This window comes from Stenella coeruleoalba, assembly GCF_951394435.1.
Source record: "Stenella coeruleoalba genome assembly, chromosome: 11".
In the NCBI taxonomy this organism is placed as follows: domain Eukaryota; kingdom Metazoa; phylum Chordata; class Mammalia; order Artiodactyla; family Delphinidae; genus Stenella; species Stenella coeruleoalba.
In genome coordinates, this window is record NC_137157.1 from 43,635,690 (window position 1) to 43,659,042 (window position 23,353).

Sequence of the window (23,353 nt, forward strand, 5' to 3'; positions counted from 1 at the left end):
TCAACATTGTGAAAATGACTATACTACCCAAAGCAATCTACAGATTCAATGCAATCCCTTTCAAACTACCACTGGCATTTTCACAGAACTAGAACAAAAAATTTCACAATTTGTATGGAAATACAAAAGATCCCGAATAGCCAAAGCAATCTTGAGAAGGAAAAATGGAGCTGGAGGAATCAGGCTCTCTGACTTCTGACTATACTACAAAGCTACAGTAATCAAGACATATGGTACTGGCATAAAAACAGAAATATAGATCAATGGAACAGGATAGAAAGCCCATAGATAAACCCACACATATATGGTCACCTTATCTTTGATAAAGGAGGCAAGAATAAACAGTGGAGAAAAGACAGCCTCTTCAATAAGTGGTGCTGGGAAAACTGTACAGCTACATGTAAAAGAATGAAATTAGAACACTCCCTAACACCATACACAAAAATAAACTCAAAATGGATTAAAGACCTAAATGTAAAGCCAGACACTATCAAACTCTTAGAGGAAAACGTAGGCAGAACACTCTATAACATAAATCACAGCAAGATCCTTTTTGACCCACCTCCTAGAGAAGTGGAAATAAAAATAAACAAATGGGACCTAATGAAACTTAAAAGCTTTTGCACAGCAAAGGAAACCATAAACAAGATGAAAAGACAACCTTTAGAGTGGAAGAAAATATTTGCAAATGAAGCAAGTGACAAAGGATTAATCTCCAAAACATACAAGCAACTCATGCAGCTCAATATCAAAAAAACAAACAACCCAATCCAAAAGTGGGCAGAAGACCTAAATAGACATTTCTCCAAAGAAGATATACAGATTGCCAACAAACACATGAAAGAATGCTCAACATCATTAATCATTAGAGAAATGCAAATCAAAACTACAATGAGATATCATCTCACACCGGTCAGAATGGCAAGCATCAAAAAATCTACAAACAATAAATGCTGGAGAGGGTGTGGAGAAAAGGGAACACTCTTGCACTGTGGGTGGGAATGTAAATTGATACAGCCACTAGGGAGAACAGTATGGAGGTTCCTTAAAAAGCTAAAAATAGAACTACCATACAACCCAGCAATCCCACTACTGGCATATACCCTGAGAAAACCGTAATTCAAAAAGAGTCATGTATCAAAATGTTCTTTGCAGCTCTATTTACAATAGCCAGGACATGGAAGCAAGCTAAGTGTCCATCAACAGATGAATGGATAAAGAAGATGTGGCACATATATGCAATGGGATATTACTCAGCCATAAAAGAGGAATGAAACTGAGTTATTTGTAGTGAGGTGGATGGACCTAGAGGCTGTCATACAGAGTGAAGTATGTCAGAAAGAGAAAAACAAATACTGTATGCTAACACATATATATGGAATCTAAAAAAAAGAAAAGAAAAAAATGGTCAGAAGAACCTAGGGGCAAGACGGGAATAAAGATGCAGACCTACTAGAGCATGGACTTGAGGATACGGGGAGGGGGAAGGGTAAGCTGGGACAAAGTTAGAGAGTGTCATGGACATATATACACTACCAAACATAAAATAGATAGCTAGTGGGAAGCAGCCGCATAGCACAGGGAGATCAGCTCAGTGCCCTGTGACCACCTAGCGGGTTGCGATAGGGAGGGTGGGAGGGAGGGAGATGCAAGAGGGAAGAGATATGGGGACATATGTATATGTATAACTGATTCACTTTGTTATAAAGCAGAAACTAACACACCATTGTAAAGCAATTATACTATGATAAAGATGTTTAAAAAAAAAAAAATCCCAGCCAGCAGGGAATGAAGTTTCAATTTTTTCTACCTCCTAATGAATATTTATTATTATCTGCAATTTTATTTTAGCAACCTACTGCATGTGAAATACCATCTTTTTGCAGTGAAGCTTTTCATTTCCCTAATGACTTATGATGTTTAGAATCTTTTCGTGTACTTATTGGCCATATATATATATATTCTTTGGAGAAATGTCTATTAAAATCCTTTGTCAAGTTTTAAAATTGGATTATTTTTAATTGTTGAATTGTAAAGGTTTTTATACATTCTGGATACCAATCACTTATCAGGTACATAGATTGAAAATACTTTTTTTCTATTCTGTGTTTTGTCTTTTTATTTTCTTGATGTGTGTTTTGAAGCAAAAACATTTTAATTTTGATGTTAATTTATCTTTTTGTTATTGTTGCTTGTGCTTTTTGTTGTCATAGCTAGGAACCCGTTACCTAATATAAGTGCATTAAGTTTTCAAAAAAATTTTTTTAAAGAAGATGTTGGGGGTAGGAGTTTATTAATTAATTCATTCATTTTTGCTGTGTTGGGTCTTTGTTTCTGTGTTAGGGCTTTCTCTAGCTGTGGCAAGCAGGGGCCACTCTTCATCGCGGTGCGCGGGCCTCTCACTATCCTGGCCTCTCTTGTTGCGGAACACAGGCTCCAGACGCGCAAGCTCAGTAGCTGTGGCTCACGGGCCTAGTTGCTCCGCAGCATGTGGGATCCTCCCAGACCAGGGCTCGAACCCCTGTCCCCTTCATTAGCAGGTAGACTCTCAACCACTGCACCACCAGGGAAACCCTGCATTCAGATTTATGCCTATGTTTTCTTCTAAGAGTTTTATAGTTTTAGCTATTATATTTAGTTCTATAATACATTTTATGATACTTTTAATATGGTATGACTAGCATCCAGCTTTATTCTTTTGCATATGGCTACTCAATTTTCTTAGCACCAATAAAATTCCTTTCCTCCATAGTGAAAAACTTGGCTCTAATTATCCTCAATATATTCAATTTGCTCAATAATAGAATACACAGAATTTTCAGACTTCTTAACCCATGTTCCTGCAATAAACAGTTTCACCAGAGTTCAATATTTTTTTAGGTACAATTTACATATGGTAAAATGTACATATATTGAGGATACAATTCTGTGAAGTTTTATAAATACATACTCTCATGAAACCTACATACATATCTAAATAAAGAATATTTTCATCACCTCAGAATGTTCCCTAGGATCCTAGACTGAATACTAAAAGGCAATATCTGTTATAAATAAAGGAGAAGGAGGAGGAAAAGACCAGAAGGAAAAGAAGACCAGATTTAAGCAGTATAAGTCCAGATCTCAGTTTCTAAATACCAATCTCTACTAAAAGGAACAAAATTTCTTTAGAGGACGGTTGATTTCTACACTAGGACAGGGGAATAAAAGTTGAGCCAGTGAGCCTATGTTGTGTCAAAAAGAAATGAAGTATCAAGAATCATGGAGACTTGTCAGGAATTAGTGTGACAAGGTTCACAATGGCTAAATCTGGAACAACTTGAGCATCAAAATAAATATTTACTGAATTGCATCTTATTAAATGAAAGAAAAATGACTTAGACCACAATGACATAAAAAAATAAATGAATACATAAATGAATAAATGCAGAGAAGGGAAAGCATTTCCTCCCAAAACAATGACCAAAAAAATCAAATAGAAGGAATAAAGGAGTTAGAAAATTATTAGTAGGTACTAAAAATAAAAGGTAAAATTTGAGGAGAATACTTCCAGTTTTACCTCTAACATGTAGAAAGCTTGAAAGTAGTCATTTTCATCTTTACAACAAAAATACTTGGATAAACTGAAAGTCAGTTTTTCTTGGACCTATCAGAAAACAGACATGGCTAGACATACTACTACCCCCAAATCTGGAGAGACAGTCAAGTCCAAAGAGACACAGCTAACTAAGATCTGCTTAATTGTATCAGAAGCCATAAATTTGTAGAAATGGGATTTTTGGTAAATTGCTGGAGGCTCAGTGGGCATGAATGTGAGAGTGAGGAATTCCTCGAGGCTGGAGTTTTAAGAGGGACACATCACATTAATTTGATTTATGTACAGGAACCACACTAGATTCTTACAAAGAGTATCCAAGAAAAATCCCCTCCTGACTGTGGCGGGGGTGGGGGGGGAAGAGTAATTACTGAAATAAACCCAAAATCTTCTCCACAACTGTCTACTGTCTAAAAGTGGAGATGTAATCAGAAGACTATAGAACTTCCTCTTTCCCCTCCTTACTACCACCACAACAGGGCTCTAGTGTAATAACAGTGGATTACAGATAGAAAAGCAGCAAGACCTTAATTCTCTCTGATGAAGAGTACTTAGGGAAGCCCCAAATCAACAGAAGAGATGTAACATGGACAAAAACATAATTTGAAGCCTCTGGCATCTATAGGTACAGCAAATATTCACGGAGCCCACTGCTAATGAGATGAACATAGATCCTTACATAACAGACCTATTTACCTCAGTTCCTATCAATTGATAAATGTTTGCCTTTCAAGAGAAAATTACAAGTTATGCCAAAACACAATAAAAAAAAAAAGGCAGGCTGAGGAGACAAAGAAATCATCAGAAGTAGAATCAAACATGACACAGGCTTTGGAATTGCTAGATAGGTAATTTAAAATAACTATGATTAATTTATTGAGTTCTAATGAAAAAAGTAAACATGTAAGACAAATGAAGAAAGTAAGCAGAGAAAGGAAAAAAAAAAGAACCCACATAAAACACTAGAAGTCAAAAACAACAAAACAACAAAATAAGTAAAATAAAAAATGCTTATGATGTTATGATGTACTTTACTAAACTTAACATGGCAGATTGGTAAGCTTGTGGATAGGTCAGTGAAAACTCATGAAACAGAAATGCAAAGAGAAAACACAATGGAAAAAAAAAAAGAACATCCAAGGACCGAGAACCGTGGGGTAGTTTCAGACTGTGTAACATATATATAATTGGATTACCAGGAAGGAAAGAAAAGTAGAAAAGAGTAGAAAACAATAGTTGAAGTAATAATGGACAAGAACTTTAAAAAATTAATGACAGATACCAAACCACAAACCCAGGAGGCCCGGAGAACACCAAGAAGGAAAATACAAGTATGTCCCCCAAGTATGTCCTCAGCTGAAAAAAAATCTAGGCTTACCTTGTTCAAATGGAAGAAGAAGGAAGGCAGAGAAAATCTTAAATGAAGCCAGAGATGGGAGAAACTTTACGTATAGAGGAAGACGGATAAAAATGATAGCAGACTAGCAAGAAGAGAGTGGAGTGAAATATTTTAAGTATTGAAAGAAAAACAAACAAATACAAACATAAAATGTTTTATCTACCATTAAGTGTGTCTACCAACAAATGGGGAAAAATATAAAAAACTGGAGCATCTGAGTAAAAAGTATTTGGGAATTCCTCATTATTTTTGTACATTTTGGAAGTTTAAAATTATATCAAGTAATTTAAAACTAAATCAATATAAAGAGTCACCTCCAAATAAATCCATCTTTCCAACTCATGACCCCATAGGATTAGACAAAAAGGAATGTAGAGAACTAATTTTTTATTTGGCAGATTCCCCCAAAGTAAGGAATATGATCATGTATGTTAAACAATAGTGTACAGTAAAGTCACTGCTGAGGTGAGAAGTACCTTGGCTAGAATTATGGCAACGTGGAAAAGAAGTTTACTTTTGGGGTTTGCTTGACTACTGTACCTATCTTTTCTTGCCACCAGCACTTCTGATATTATAGCCATACCCCAGAATACTGTAAGAACAAAATGAGAAAGTAGTGCTACATTTAAAATTCAGATATAGGCATACCTCATTTTAGTGTGCTTTGAAGATATTTCACTTTTACAAATTGAAGGTTTGTGGCAGCCCGGCATCAAGAAAGCCTATCAGCACCATTTTCCCAACAACATTTGCTCACCTTGTGTCTCTGTGTCAACATTTTGGTAATTTGCACAATATTTTGAAGTTTTTCATTATTATTATATTTGTTATGGTGATCTGTGATCAGTGATCTTTGATGTAACTACTACAACTTGTTGAAGATTAGCATGTTTTAACAATAAACTATTTTTTAATTAAGGTATGTACTTTTTTTAGACATAATGCTTTTGCACACTTAATAGGCTACAGAATAGTATAAACATGCAATTTATATGCACTGGGAAACCAAAAAATTTGTGTGACTCACTTTATTATGATATTCACTTTATTGTCATGGTCTGGAACTGAACCCACAATACCTCTAGTTAAGCCCAATTCTATTCTGACAAAAGGGGGAAAAAAGAGGAGAAAAATGTGAGGTATTAGTATGGAGGTTGGGAAAGTTCTCTGACTACTAGGTCACTCAGAATAACAAGAGCCACTATTACAGGGTAAGCTTTCATATTTGAGCAATAGTGTTAATATGTTTACATTCACCAAGAAATGAGATTAATTTACCTATTCCATAAGCACAAAATGAGTAAATATTTAACTTAAAAGTAAACTGTAAATTATACTATCACATTTATTGTATATAACTTTTTATTTTTATATATGGTCAAAATCCAAGTAATAAGAGTGATTTTCAGGCAAAAATAAGTTTTAAACTTGTGAAAAATTTTAAAAAGTTTGCATAAAGGAAGTTCCTGTAAGTGACAATTTCTATTTTCTTCTCATTTTGTAACTGGTTATATAATCAGAAAACCTGTTGATGTGAGCCAAAGGGACAGTTTATTCATACAATATAAATTATTTCTGAGTCACTTCATGCTTGTCCCTCTGCCATCCCTATTAGAGATAATTGGTATAATTCATGTATTCCTGGGAATCCTATGAACCTACAATTAACACTGCAATTATGACTTCAAATTTTCAAAAACCTTAATCAAATCTGAAAATCTCCCCCTATTCTGTACTTGATTCTAACTACAGATTGATTGCCTTTGTCATGACCTCAAAGGAGAATACAATTAATTGAAGGAATATGATTAGTCTGTTAATTAATGATATTTTTGTCAATTTAATGATTTTTACATGTATAGTTAATTAAGAATATAAACTGAAAATATCAAAATCTCTCAGAGCAGATATCAAGAATCCTCTCTATACAGAAAGCTGGGTTGCTGTTTGCTTATGAAGTGGTAGTGCACTAATCCATATGAATGTATCTATAATTTTTCCCTCAAGAAATCTCTATACTGGACTGTGAACTAAAAGGTGTGATATTTTTATTCATCTTCATATTTCCAGCATTTAGCATATTGTCTGACAAAGTATGTCTTGTGGACAAAATAATGGAAGGAAAGAAAGAAAGAAAGAAGTAAGAGAGAGAGGAAGGAAAGTGGTTGAGTGGGAGGGTGGGTCTTCTGAGGACAGGTAAAATCAATCTCATTTTTGAGGTAGTATTTTCGATATGAATAGCATAAATATTCCCAGGAATACTTGGTCAGTACAATCTTTAATTCAGGGTAAAACCAAGAACCATGTGATTTTGAGGCTTCTTCATACATAAGGTAATTTGAAGAGTAAAATCCTTTGTTTTTTCCCAATCTGATAATTCCAACATCCTTGCCATATCTGGTTCTGAGGCTTGCTGTGTCTATTCAAATTGTGTTTTTGCCTTTTGGCATGCCTTGAAATATTTTTTCTTGATAGCTGGACATGAGGTACTGGGCGAAAGGAACTATAGTAAATTGTGGTGGTAAGATGTTGGGGGAGGGGATTTTCCTGTAGTCCTATGACTAGGTCTCAGTCTTTTAGTGATCCTGTGCCACTGGACTGTGAACTTCACAAATAATTCTCAGTCCCCTCCTCACCCCACCTGACTTGGGTGGGATGGGATGGCTAGAAGTGTCTGGAGTTGGGTATTTACCTTCTCCCCATGAATGCTAGAGTTGGCTAGAAGTGGATATTTCCCTTCCTCTAGGTCAGTTAGACTATTTACAACAAACAAACAAATGAAAACACTGGGTTAATGTCTGGTAAAATATTTTAAGATAGCTATTTTTCCTTCCTCTGGCTGGAATCATGATGGGATTTTTGTCTGATATTCACTGTGAGAACCATGTCTAGCATTTAGAGGCAAAACACAAAATTGTAGGGGGCACTCCGAGAGCAGTTTCCTCTAGAGTTTTTAACTCTCAGAGTTGTCCACATTGAGCCTCCAGCTATCTGTCAGTTACAGTTTAGGTTTTCCTACACCAGCCCTGGTTCCCTGTGAGGTTTCTGCTCATGAGTTTGTGCTCCAGTACATTGCGATTCCCTGTGTTCACCTTTCTCTCCAATTTTGAGGACATTGATTTCACTTCAGTCAGATCTAAGAGTTATGTTCTTTTAATGTATAAAAAATATAATTATTATTTTAATAAACACTATATGTAAAAACATATAATGTATCACACTTTGTTACCACTGTGTACACTTTATTATGTATTTTATGCATATATGTACTTCTAATACATATGCATATACATAATTCTAATTAAAGTTTTATGTAATTCTAATGAATATCAGAAAATATAACTCATATTTTAATCTAACAACATTCTATCTAATCTGTTAATCATGTTAGTCATATCACAATACACAAACCTCTTGGCATCCATAAAAATATCAATTATTCACCTCATAGCTTTGATACTCCTTTGCCTTTGATAACTTCAAATTTTAGAATTCTACATGGAATATAGATTTCTTTGAAAACTGAAGAGAAAATGAAAACAAAAAAGAGGGGATAAATTTTTGGTGTTTTGCAAGCCCTAGGGATCCCTAAGGTAATATTAGTTAAGATATTATATATTGTATTCACTCTGCTACCAATTTTTGCTTAATGTTTTTAATAGGTCTATGTTATTTAATAATAGATAATAACTTTTACTTAAGTCCTCCTATGACTCTATTTCTACATACATAAAGAGATATATGCAATTAAATTTTATTTTGTATGTGACAGTCATTGCTTCAAAATATAGTATAATTAAGCAGCATTTTCTCTTTTTTTTTTTTTGCGGTACGCGGGCCTCTCACTGTTCTGGCCTCTCCCGTTGCAGAGCACAGGCTCCGGACGCGCAGGCTCAGCGGCCATGGTTCACGGGCCTAGCCACTCCGCGGCATGTGGGATCCTCCCGGACCGGGGCACGAACCCGTGTCCCCTGCATCGGCAGACAGACTCTCAACCACTGCACCACCAGGGAAGCCCTCTTTTTTAAAAATAGTATATTTTCTAGTCCCAATCCACAACCACCTAGCTCTTTACTTGCCATTGTATACATATTACAAAGATACAGCAGAATTTTGTGTGTTTCTGTTTTTAAGTCTCTCCCCAAATAAATGTACATTCCCGAATAGTGATAAGAAATGAGAAACTTGTACCTCTCATCTTAAGTTTGCCATATCATTTATTTTCACCCTCTCATGAGGAAGTGGTCATCTTAGACCTTGATACATTTTTCTCTTTGAAGGTAAACTGTCTCTTTATGAATTATTCTTTCAGTAGAATACATGTATATACACTTAATTATTCCTGTTTCTCGGTCTTTGATCATAATCTATGAAAGAGGAAAAACTTAGAGTACCTGAAAGTGGTGTTGTATTGCAAGTTAATTTTCTAAAACAGAATAGTCTCCCCTTAGACACAGCACATCCCTCTTCTTCTGCTCTAGATTATTTTGGGAAATGCCTGGCTGATTTCTTTTATCACCACAGTTTCCATTCTTTTCTGTATATTTAATGTGTGACAGGTAAGATTGGAAAGATGGAAAATATCAGCCTGAGGAATGGCTAGACATCTTAGAAAGACAAAAGCATTATAAAAATTTTAAATGACACAGAGATGAGTCGGGCGTAAAAAAAAATAGAGATTAGAAAATCTGAGGTAATATTTATTTTTAGGTGTGATAATTGCTGGCTATCAGTATTAATTGAAGGTAAATATCATGCTAGAATGAAAAATAAATGCATTTTGTAAACTAACATGGAATAAACTGCAAAGCTCAAGTCAATTACCATCAATTTAAATGTATTTTTATCCTTTCTATTTTGTATGCCTTCAGTTCAAAGAACTCAAGATTACCTTTGGAGCTCACACAAAGTACTTTGTTATGAGGCATAGATAACACTACTGGACTACATTACATAATATGCTATGTATCCAAGATTTTTTTCTAAATGTATGATTTTATTTTAGTGTAATTCTTATCTTCTATTGATGGCAAACAAATAATAAACCTCAAAATACATCTATCAAGTAAATAAGCTACAATTACTTAGGTAGTATTTGTTTATAATTTAAAAGATTCATCTTTTAATTCCTTCCAGTTTGACAGTTTGACAGCAAGCTATTGAAAATCTGATGTTAAGTGTAACTGATGCAGCTTTAAATAAATTCAACACAATTCACTATGAGCATAATTTGAACAAAGGTTACTTGTCTCATGATTGAAACAAAAGCAGTATGAGTTAACAACTCTCTACTCCAAATCCCTGAATATTGTTCTCCTTTGTAAAGCCTGGAGAGGAAAGAAAGATTTATGGGAGATAATCTATATTTTTCAAAAGACATCGTGTGTCACATTAATATTTAAGACATTTTCAAATGACTTTTTTATTCTTTCAATGAAATTTTATTAACTGCCCCATATATACAAAATACAATCTCAATTCTGAGGATAAGAAATGAACAAATTTTGGTCCATAGTCTCAATGTATAAAAAATATACAGACTAGTAGAGAATGAGTAATCACAGTGTAATTTAGTAAATGCTGAAAGGTCATGAATGCATGATAGGGGAGGGGCAAAAAGTTTCCAAGTTCACCTGGGTATAGGTGGGGCTGCTGGAAAAAAGATGTCACAAGAGATCATTACAGAACACATATTGGATACAGCATATTATCATGAACTACAACTGTTTGGTTTTGGATCATTTATGTTTTTAAGGGCTAAAAAATATTTAAGATAATCTCTTTGTCACTCCTTTTCATTTGATTTCATGTGTTGTGTTCCTAATGCTTTTAGGGATAAACAAATTACGCCAGTAGTTACACAAAACATAAAAACAGTGCATAAAAATCACCCTCTATCCTTTCTTTTCCACAGTGAAGCTATTCAGTATGTGACATGCTAATATTAGGAAAGCCAGATATCAATAAAGTGTCCCTCAAAAAACAAAGGGTTATTACTAATTGATTGGTTACACTTCGTTTTCCTATTCATGAATACAGAAAGTTCAGCATAAACATTACAGTTTTTTTATTTCAGCATTGTATAAACTCTTCCTTTGGCAGTGTATGTAGCAGAGGAAAGACTGTTTTTTAAACTTTTTAGATTTTATGCCCAGTTTTGCTGAATAATATTTTTTTCAGTGAATTAATTTCCTAAGAACTAACTGAAGCAATGGAGATAATTTGGATAACATCTTTACTTCCCTGATTACATATTTTTTATATAAGTAAATTGCTTATAAAAACAAGGAATTTCTATTTCCAAGACCATAATAAAAACTAAAGTAATTTTTACTGTTAGGTACAGTAAGATAATAATCTATATTGGACTTTTTCAAACTAAGTCAATAAAGGCTTATTAATTAGTGTATGTCCATACATTGTGTAGACTTCTGCCTTTGAAGATTAACTAGTATCTTTTATCTAATCAAAGTCCCTAAACTAAAAGGAAATTGTTTTCCATGAGATTATTTATTCAGTGTGGTTACTTGTAATTTGTACGTTAGGAAAATAGAGAGCCTTGTTGACACGGATTCTGAGGCACGGTCAGAACTTGTTTTGGGAGTGGGGACAGCAGCAGGATTGCTGTAATTAAGGAGCAGTATCATTAACTCAAGAAAGGAGAGAGGTACCTATTGTGCTATATATTGTGTGCTGAAGTGATGTACAACTTAAGTTCTGTAATAGGCTGGATTATCATGATTTCAACAAGTCCCTTGAGCCTTCTTTTCCAGTAGGCATGTTTGCTCTCTAGCGCTAATATAGTCAATAGCAATTAGTAAATGTCTTCAAATGCTTGGCTTAATTGTCCTGCCTGTATAAGAAACATGAATTCTGCTATTCAAACGATAACTAAAATTACTCAGATAATTGTTCTTTATCCACATAATTTTCATTTTTTTTTCTCACATTTGGAATTATTTAACTGGTACTAGTTAAAAATTATAGATAACATTTAAACTGAAAATGCCTTTGGATTGTTTTCTCATAATTATGTTGTGTGTCTATTTGTCGTTTACCAAGGTAAGTATATACTGGTAGTTCTTAAGCTTTATTGTGCACATTAATTACCTGGGAGGTTGTTATAAATGACTAATTCTTGTGCCTCATCCATAATTACTATTAGACTCACAAGGTATAGTCTAGGAATTTGCTTTGTAATAAGTTCCATAGGAAATTCCAATTTACATTTTTCAGAGATTACACGAGGCTGGTTACTAAAATCACCCCATTTTGTGCTTTTAGTTGCAATCTACCCATTTAGAAGTTTCATAAGTCACACAAAGGAAAAATATTTTCAGCATGAATCATCTTGTGCCTTAGTTTAAGGATTTTAAATTTAAATCTTGGTCCTCTCTGATTGTGAACCCAGTAAGCTACCATCACTGCCATCCGTCTATTTTTCTAGCTAACATCTGTGTGAAAATCTTCTTCCCACACTAGCAGCCTGTATGCCAGCCAGTCACAGAACGACCAAGTTTGGAATGCTATTCTTATATAATTGCTGCCTGTGGAACATGGCACTGCTGTGCAGGATGCTAGTTCATTAGTTATGAGTTAGAGTGGAACTTGAGCATTAAAACAAGAAACTCTTCGTTTTCTGCTTGAGCCTCTTCCACTCTCCTTGTATAGGAGGCTGAGTCCAATCACAAAATCAGGTGAACACACCCACCCAGAGCGTATTCACTCACTAGCAGCAGGTCATCTCCTTTTCTTCCTCCAACATAGCTCCATGGCCCTGCCAGCTGCAGAGCAAATGTAGTTCAGCCCCCTTGCATAGAAGAACTGATTTCTACCAAGTGGGAAATTGATGAAGATTGTGTGATTCTAGTCAATTTCACTCACAATGGGTAAGAAGTGCCTGTGCACAGGCTGGTGTGGCACTTCCAGAGCAGCTGCTGCTCTTTTCCTGGGCTTAGTAAAGATGCAGAAAGGAAAATGGAGCAGATAAAAAACAGCGAGGCAAATGTGCAAACCTATCTTATTTTCTATCTTTTCACACTAAGAATTTACTATATTTTCTCACTGATTAAGTTATTAAAAGATTTGCATGTAGTCACAGTTTTACCTAAGGTAATGCAATTCCCAAATGGTTTGTAAAGTTCCAAACAATACAGGATTTATTTTTAGTATGCTACACAAGAGGACACAGGTTTGTTTATATTTTGGGGGGTTATTTTTTAAAATATGCTTGTTTTTAGAATGACAGACCACCCACAAACCATGAGTCTTTTTTAAATATTGTAGATAAACATTTACTTCAATGCAAACACTTTCAGAAACTGGCCGAACTAAATGTCAAACCTGACATTTTCGCCTCAGATTTAGAACAAGAAAAGTAAAATCATAGACTATGGTTTCTGCAATTCTGTCTATCATCCCCAACCAACACAGTTATCTGCATACAGAGCTAACCAATTATCCAAAGTCACAGGAAGGGAAGTGGCCCTCTAGCCCCTTTCTACCTCCTAGGGATCTACCATCTCTTCTGCATCTGCCTTCTTAGTCATGATACCTACCCCTTTCCCCTAGACTACAAACATGCTCAAGTCTTTCTCATGACAATGCACACACACTCACTTAGATTTTCCTCTCCATTACAGTTCTCTCTCTCCCTGGCTCTCTCTCTCTCTTTTAATTTTGGGACTAAATTTCTTCAGTCTAATGGTATGGTACTTTCATCATTTTCCATTCATTTCTTAATGCACTAACATCTATATATTTCTACTAAAATTACTCTGAAAAAGCATTTCAACTGGTAAATTTTATATTTCTAAGAACAGTAGACATTCTGTACTTTGTCACTGATTCACTGATTTTAATATTGTTGACCATATAATCTCCTTAATAATTTATAATCTTAATTTCCTTAAAATAATTTGCCCACTGAATAATGTAATGTCACTCACCTTGCTTCCTCTTCCATTTAGACATTAGTACTCCTTCATCTTCCTTGTCTCCTCCTTTTCTATTAATTAAATTATGATATTTCCTGGAGTGCTTACCTTAGCTCTTTCCTCCCTACAAACATTCACATAGTTTTTACTATAAATGCTATGTTATTAACTACAAATATGCTACAAGTAACAAATTCCCCATTCATAGAATACCAACCTGGGCCTATTCATTTTTTCTCATTTTTGCCCCATCTCAAGGGTGTCTCCCTCCTCATTTTTTTTTTTTTTCTCTCTCAGGAAATATCAGCACTATCTATTCAATCACCAAACCTAGAAATCATAACAGCAATCTTGACTTCAACATTTCCCTCAGCTTGTATATTGAAACAAAATCATTCCAACGTGGTCTCAATATTTTCCTGACTCTCTTTTTCCTGTTTCCACTATGGTCCTTTCAACCCTCATTATCTGTTACATCACCTTGGTACAAGCGCCTCTTTGCCTGTAGAATTGAATCCAAATTCCTTAACATTGTTCTTAAAGCTTTCATGACAGATCCCCGACTATACTCCTTTCCTGCTTATCTCTAGCATGCTATAGTAAGAAGAAATCTCTTTTTCTTAGGAAACATCATGCTATCTCTAGCTTTCTTACTATATTCCTTTTTTTTCCTTCTCTGCTAATAAACTATCCTTTCTACACAGAAGTCTGTTATTCTTTCTTAGTTAGCTAATTCCCAATTTTGCCCAGCTATTCACCTCCAAGGATATTTCCTGAACCCTAGACTAAATTGAATTCTGATTCATGACTAAACAAAATAAAATGGATAACATTATGGATTTTTTGCCCCAAGGAAACCAAAATACAAAAATATTTATATTTATCACTACATATGTCTGTAGGAGAGAAGCAAATATCATCATTACCATTAAAAAATAATACTTTTTTAGCTGTGAAATCTCCCTTCCTTTCTCTAGCCCCTAAGTGGAATTATATTAATCTAAGATTTTATAAGATTTATCTGGAGCAGAAAAGAAAAGGACATTTCTCTTTCTCAGGAAAATACCTAAGAGTCTATAGTACCTTTAGGGTTCTGGTGAAAGTCATGACACACTCATCTGCATCAGGCTTCTGTGGCCAGGGTTTGGGCTGTGGATCTGAAAACAAAAATAAACTACATGAGTACAAATGTGTTTCAACAATTAGAATTAATATGCAGCATATGGCCATTTCACTTACAACCACAATTAGAGAATAAGAATTCATTGATTAATAGACAACAAATTAGGAAAATAATTTATTTTACAAAATCTTTTTTTTTCAGAAAGATGTTTAACTCTTTGTACATAAAAATGTTTTCAATGAAGAGTATTTGGTAACCACTAAATGAGTTTTTTTCACTATGATCTACAACCACATTCTGATCATATAAATGAGAACATTTAAAACTCTTTAAAGGGGACTTCTAGTATCAGAGCTGACCTATAAAGAACTTGACAGTCATCACTCCTGTCCTTACAACAAGAAAAAGATGAAAAAACTTAAAATCAAGGATTCTACTTGGACCCATCAGAGGGCAAATCAGCGCACCAAAATCTGTAGAGATGTGCTCATCCAAAGAGACACAGCCAAGATTTGGTTACCCGGAGCAGAAGCTGTTTTGACAAATCACTCTAGACTGGGTGTGGATTTCAATTTGAGAGTAAGAAACTCCAGGGGGCAAAGCCAAGGTTAAACTTTTATGTGTTTAACCTAGAGGATTCACACCAGGTTCTCATAATGAAGATATGAGAAAGATACCCTCTATGTCAGAGGAAGGGAAGAGTAATCAATGTAAATAATTCCTTGAGCCTTCTCCATAATAAAGGCTTACTCTCCAGGATAAAAGATTGCTACAGCATTATTCAAGTGAAAGGGCATTCCTTTCACTTCAACCTTCTTTAGCCTTTTTGTGTCACCTAAGATGGGAAGTAGTCAATAGGGGTCAGAACATCAAGGAAATAGATTGAGAAGAATGATGTCCATGAAAGGATCAGGAAGAAGAGAGAAAAAAAGCAACCACATTGGGGAAAAAAGTTGGGACAGTCACAATCCTCTGACAAAGGCTATTAAAACCATGAGATTTTATTAGATTTTAGAGATTTCTTTACCCACAGCCTTCCGCAATAATAGCATGGCTCCCGTATAATATCAAAGATTATAGCTGAAGGAATCAAGGAGGAGTTCTTAGAAAAGCCAAAAGTCAAGGTGAGACCCCTGGCCCAGCTGGCTGTGGGACGCTGCTTCTTGCAGTTGCTGTGGGCCCACTGGTGGGTGGGGCTGACCCCAGGCACTAATACGCTAAGAGGGAGGATTCCAAAATGGCACTTGTCAGCATCCATGTCAGCACGATAGAATGAGGTCCCCAAAAATGTCTGCCTCTGGCATCTTAGTTCCCAGGGGAAATCCAAGCTGCCTCTTGCCTTTGTGGGAGGGTCTCCAAGATCAGTAAGTGAATCTGACACAGGTGCCTTTCAAACTACTACCTTTGTGCCAGGACTCAGAGCATGTGAGATTTTGCATGCACCCTTTAAGAGCAAAGTCTCTATTTCCTATAGAGCTCCACTTCTCCCAAATGTAAGCCCCACTGGTTTTCAGAGTTTGACTTTCTGGGGGCTCTTCTTCCTGGTGCAGGACATTCAGGCTGGGGAGCCTGATGTGGGGGTCTGTCCCCTTGCTCCTGTGGTTGTGACATCCCCCCCATTTATGAGTCACCAACCTGTGTGGTGTGCCTCCTGACAAGACCACATCTCTGTCCCTCTTACCCATCTCATTGTGGCTCCTTTTTTATATTTTTAGTTGTGGAAAATGTTTTCTGTGCATCCTCCGGTCATTCTCATAGGTAGTTGTAACTCTGTAAATAGTTGAAACTTTGGTGTGCCCATAAGAGACGGTGAGCTCAGGGTTTTTTTACTGCACCATCTTGATCCCTTCCTCATAAAGTCAATCTTTAAGGAAAATAAGAATTGTAGTTTATATTTCTCAAAGCTGATGATTAAATAAATGTATAAGCAGCCTATGGTATTTAATAAAAGTATTATATGAAAACACAAAAAATATAGGCAGAAAGAATATGGTGGCTATAAGTAAAAGCCAGAAACAAAATTAAATGTTCCTCCCTTTAACAGTTTCTTTAAGAGCAGGCCCACTATTTTCCTGAGTATTGATCCAGTAAAACACAATTTGGAAATCCTTTTCTCTAACAAAATGTATTTCAACCACAAGAAATTTCAGTTACTGAGTATTGGTGAGAACATCAACTTTTGCTGTTTCATTGAGGAAACTATCACAGCAACCCACTGGACCTTGTTTGCATCAAAATTCTTATTGGTAGAAAGTAGTTACTTCAAGATAATTACACCACAGTATATATTCAAGTATCTTTTCTCTTAACTAAATTTCTTACATAGGGAAAAACAATATAGAAAAATAATGTTGACATTGCTGTCTAGTTTTGAATATAAATCCCTCAGGAAAATATTTTCTATTCTAGTTAATCTTCCTTTAGTAGTACTCATAGTCTTCTGTAGTGGAAAATGATCTGACTTACTTTTCAAAAACAAATAAGACTGTTAAATGAAAAGGGATATACCACATAAAATTTTAGTTATTTTTTCCCCATTAGAATGTTTGCAAAGAATTAGGAAAACTCTGGGCTTCTCATTTCAAATATGAAAAGTAAGGGAGCTTAGGGATGTAATTAACATAAATGTAAACTGATTTCAGCAGTATTTTCCTTACAGAGATCTTTTTCTGTGACTAGGAATACACACATTTTATTAAGGGGGATGTCTGAAGAATAACTGTTTTGAGCTAATAGCTATTTTGACTGAGATTCTGTAAGTGAGAATAAAATTGAAGGCTTATTTGTTCATTTATATACACATAAATTAAAAATATTTATTGAAACCTATTTTGTGTAGTAAGTTATGAGCTGGAAATACCTCATGTTATTTAAAATTATGTCAGTAAGCGTTTTGTTCATGACAAGCTATTCCACAAAAATTGAGTACCTACTTAAGGTAAAGTATACTTTTATATTGAGGCTATAAATAAAAATTACGCCATTCTTAAAGACCTCACAATTTATTTGTAAGATTATTTTAATACTTTACTTTTTAGAGGAGTTTTTGGTTTACAGGAGAATTGAAGGAGGTACAGAAATTTCCCATATATCCCCTGTCCTTACACCTGCATAGCCTCCCTCATTATCAACTTCACAAAGAGCTTGCACAACACATCAAAAATAAATAAATAAATAAAACAATCTGATTAAAAAATGAGCAGAGGATCTGAATAGGAATTTTTCCAAAGAAGACACACAGATGGCCAACAGGTAAAAGAAAAGATGCTCAACATTACTAATCATCAGGGAAATGCAAATCAAAACCAGTGTGAGCTATCACCTCACACCTGCTGGAATGGCTATAATCAAAAAGGACACAAATAAATGTTAGCAAGGATGTAGAGAAAAGGGAACCCTCATACACTGTTGGTATACAAGGAAATGTAAAATTGTGCAGCCACTATGGAAAACAGTATTGAGGTTTCTCAAAAAGCTAAAAATAGAACTCCCATATGATCCAAAAGCTAAAAATAGAACTACCATATGATCCAACAATTCTACTCCTGGGTATATATCTGAAAATAACTAAAACACTAATTTGAAAAGATACATGCATCAATGTTCATAGCAGCACTATTTACAATAGCCCAAATATGGAAGGAACCTTAGTGTCCATCAACAGATGAACGGATAAAGAAGATATAATATATATATTATATCTTGTCTATTGACAAGATATATCTTGCCCGTTGTATCTTGTCTGTGTATCTTGTCTGTTGACATGCCGTTGTGTGAGTGACTTATACAATAATATATCTATTCATGACCATTTGTGTTGATTCCAGTTTTTTACTATTATGAATAAAGTTGCTCTGAACATTCTTATACATGTCTTTAGTGCCTATCAGTACCTCACAGTAAACAAGAAATTTTGTCTTCTAAGAAACTCCACCATATCTAGCTTATATTGTGTGCGTGCACACACACATGCACACACACACACAATACTGCATACACTCCTGGATTATGGAATTGATAAAAAATGCAGAGGAACATGATACAATACAAAGCAACACATGTCTATGTATATGCAAACCAGGTGTTTGTTTATAGGTTACCATTTGCTCTCCTCATCCCAAATTGTTTTAACCAGCTTTGTCTTACTTGACACTATGCTTTATTACTCAAAATTCATATATAATGTTCCCAACTGAGCTTGGACATCCAATTGTTCAAGTTCACATTATAGCAGTGAGCTAATGTAGAGTCTGCTACCTGTTTACCGCTCAGAAAGATTAAATTACCATGCCTAAGATAGTGGATAAAAATAGAAGAGTACTAGTCCTCCTTTTCAATAGATGATATTAAAGAATTTGCAGTGAAAGTGAAAGATATCCTCTCAGTCTTACAGTGATTCCTTAGTACTGACAAGTTAATGGAATGCCAACATTTTTTTTAGTACCTAAAGGGTTGTTAAAAATCTCTCTTAGAATATAAGGAAGATTAAAGAAAACCAAGATAATTATACTTCACTGCCTTTAAAAAAGTACCTTTACTATAAAAGTGAATTTACTGATTTATAGTAGAATACCTTTATTCTAAACCTGTATTCATTTATTGGAAAACTATAATATTTTTATTTCATTTACTATCAGATAATATATGAAAATATTTTAAAGCCTATCAATTGACTCAAGTTTCATTATTCTATGATCACTATCATTTTAAGAGGGTCACTTTTTTAAGATCCAAGAATTCTTTAATTTCTTTATTGCAATCACTGGTCAAAACAATAAATATAATTTTTATATATTGATTGTATTGGAAACCAACAGAACCATAGCTTCTTAGAGAACTCTTCATTTCCCTCACTTTAAAGATTGGAAAACTGAGATTATATGATGTGCCCAACATCACACTGATAGGAAGCAGCTGGTGACTTTTCACTTTCTTTTAAAACAGGAATAACAAAAGCTTTTTGTAAGATGCTTGAAATTTATAATGTATTTTTTACATATCATGGCTTTTGGGCCTTTCATTTTTTTAAGTAGAAAGACAACTGCATAGAAGAAATATTCAGAATCCAGTTTGGGTTGGTTACATGTATACATATAAATGTTGACCCAGGAAATCAGATTATATATTTTAAGGTAATAGGTTTATTTTTATATGATGAGTATATGAGACAATCTATTTCAATGGCAATATATATTTCAAAATACTTGACATCACTTAATAGGTAATTTTCTATAATACCATTACATATATATTATACATATACCTACATATTTTATATATATATATATATATATATATATATATATATGTTTATCCATTTCCCAAAGTAAGATAAGAAAAAAATTATAGCAAGCTAGAACAAGTTTATTATCTTTCCAGGTTATAAATAAACCACTGAATGTCTAATGAACTGCTTGTGAAGAAATGAAAAACTTATCCATATTTGAGTTTGCATGAGATTCTTTTAAATTGAATATTCTTGTTATTAAGAATCCTGATATAAGTTACACTAGTTATACCAAATCTATGACTCTAAAGAGACAGAATGTTTATTTCTTTCCCAGTCCAAGCCAATATGTGGTTTAGGGGGATAGAAAGATTCATTCATGGGATGACTCAAGTTTCCTTCCTTAGATTTTGTACTTGCCTCCCCAGTTGAAGTTTGCACAATACAACCACCTTCACGTTATAGCCCATGCGAAGTCAGAGAGGCATTCAGTAAGGACAATCAGGTTACTTCTAAAGATGTTACTCAGAAATTGCACACATTATTTTGTTTGTTATTAGGTAGAACTTAGTCCTGGTCATAACTATTTGCAAAAGCGTCTGGCACATGTGGTCTCTAGCTCTGCTATGTGCAAGCTAAAAAACAATGGAGTATATTAATAAAATGATGGAAATAAAATTGGCAGACAATTAATAATCCATGTCACATGTGAACTTTGTAGTGATGCTAAACATAATCTCACTTTTTATTTTTTTGGTTCATAAGGAACATGAGGACATTATTTTTCTTCATGTTAATTAATTTTCAATGTATATTACTTTAAAATTCTTTTTCTTTGAACATTTAGCTCCTAGGGAATTTTATATTTGTTTACAGGTTTTGACAACAGGGTGATAAACCATTATTTCAAATAAGCTATTATTTCTCATAAATTTTCAATCCTTATAAAACAGACTTTTCAGGTCATAGGCCAGTTTCAATTAAAATAATAGTGAAATTCTCTTTGATAAATCTTAGTGTTATCCATCATTGGAAGAGCATAGGATTGTGAGAGTAAACTGGTCTGCTGAAAGATTTCTCATGGTTGTAAGCCTAAGGCAAGGATGAGGAAAAAAAGAAGAGGCTGAAAAGTGGGTAAAGCCTTGTGCTTAAAGACTCTGAACACCATCATGTGCCTTCAAACTGCTATCATGAACTGGGAGATAAGAAGTCTCCAAAACATTTTATTGCATGTATGTCAATAAAAATTATTGAGCATATAACCCAAATATATGTACTTAGTGTAGACTTTGTATGCATATACTATTCTACTGATGTATTATGTGCATTATAAAGCATATACGAAATAGAGCATAAAGAGCTAAGGAGAAAACAAACAGCACTTTAAATATAAAAAAGATTTTTACTCTACAGTTATAAAGTTTATCTTCATATTCTGTACACTCAGTTTTTAAATATCTTACTGATAACATTAAAGTCATAATATAAGAAGTTACATTTCAAGCTGTAATTTTATTCAGGGTGAAGTTCAACATTCACAGTAGTTTCTTGTCAACCTGTTTCATAAATAATCAATAAATTCCAGAACTCCAAGCTTTCTTAAAAATTCTTAACTCTGGTCAAGCATTTGCTTTGATGGATACTGTGCATCCCAGTGTAGTTCTCTCTGGCTGGGCAAGAAACAATCTTCATCTTTATCTCCAATATTTAAGTGATTTAAATTAAAAAGCATTTGGAGTTACTAGTTGTAAGCTCTGATTAGAATTTTCTTTGTTTTTAAACCATGTGATATGGCTGGAAATGACCTCCTGTAAGAAATATGAGACTTATTTGGTATGTTTAAATTATACAACATGTTCTCTGTTTGTCCTTGCATTACTGGTATTTTTATCTGTCAATCATGGGAATTAATATAGTTTAAAATGAAATCAACTTAACCAGACACGAATAAACTTTGAGGGCAGCGCTGTCAATCTTGCCTATTATGAAATTCTCACTTTTCTTGTAGGGTAACTCAATTGCCTAAATACAGTGTGTTTCAAATAAGTAAAGGAGCCTTGTAATTTGTATAATAAATATTATCATATCCTGGTATTTTTCTTATTCTCTTACAGTTTTTAGTTATAAAAATTAATATGAGTAAAAGTGCTAATATTTTCATTCAGGTTGCATGCAAACTTCTCTGGAAACAATTGCTCTAAGCAAAAGTTGCTGCTTGTTTTTTAAGCATTTAGGTTTGCATGAGATTCTGTATGATTGAATATTCTAAGTATTAAGAATCTCAACATAAGTTACAATAGTTATACCAAACCTCTGACTTTTAATGTATAGAATGTATAGTCTATATCTAATCCTCTAACTCTAATAGTTAACCTAACTTAGCATTTACCTTTCTGGGGGAATATCAAATCAAAATGTTAGCTGAAATAAATTCCAAGATACTTAAAGCAAGTTATTAACATTGATATTGCATAGACAAGTCAACAGCAAATGGCATCTCATAAAGTAATACCATTTTTTATTATTTGTTAGGTTTAATGTATACTGCCTCATGATAGCTCTCAATAAGACATAAGAAGGCAGCTTCCATAGTTTTAACAGAGGCATTTAGTGCTCTTAAGTACTGATAAAATTCTCAGTCTGTATGTTTGCTGAGCCTGGTTCCGTGATGGACTGTTGATGCAGTGAATAATTCTCATATAAGCCACTGTTCTTCTGTTTCTTGGCTATATCATCCTCTGATCAGCCATCAGAATGGAGCAAATTTAGTCACTTCTGTCCCCTTGCATCTGTTCCAAGGGATATCATGCACAGCATAGTAGTGATCTCAAATACCAATCTGGCACAGGTGTTTGGGTCACAAGTTTTCATTTTGAACAAGTAATTGAAAAACAATCTTTACCTGGCCAGCACAAAAATGAACTAAAACATTCTGTGCCATATTTGTTTACTTCAGAGGGGATTCTATTACCATATATTTATCTTCAGTCTTTGCTTATAGAATAGTTATATATTTTATTTTGCCCCTAACCTTTTTCTTTAGGGGAAAAATAGAAGAAATAAGGCAGACTTT

The 23,353-nt window shown here is 34.3% G+C and overlaps 1 long non-coding RNA gene across 1 annotated transcript in view; it reads right to left on the bottom strand.

The window, feature by feature from the left end:
• LOC307194016 overlaps nucleotides 1-23,353 on the bottom strand; it is a 572,538-nt gene that overhangs the window by 326,003 nt on the left and 223,182 nt on the right. The window contains exon 3 of the long non-coding RNA XR_013830481.1: nucleotides 15,014-15,087. This is a non-coding gene — a long non-coding RNA (uncharacterized lncRNA). The remainder of the gene's footprint in view (nucleotides 1-15,013; nucleotides 15,088-23,353) is intronic.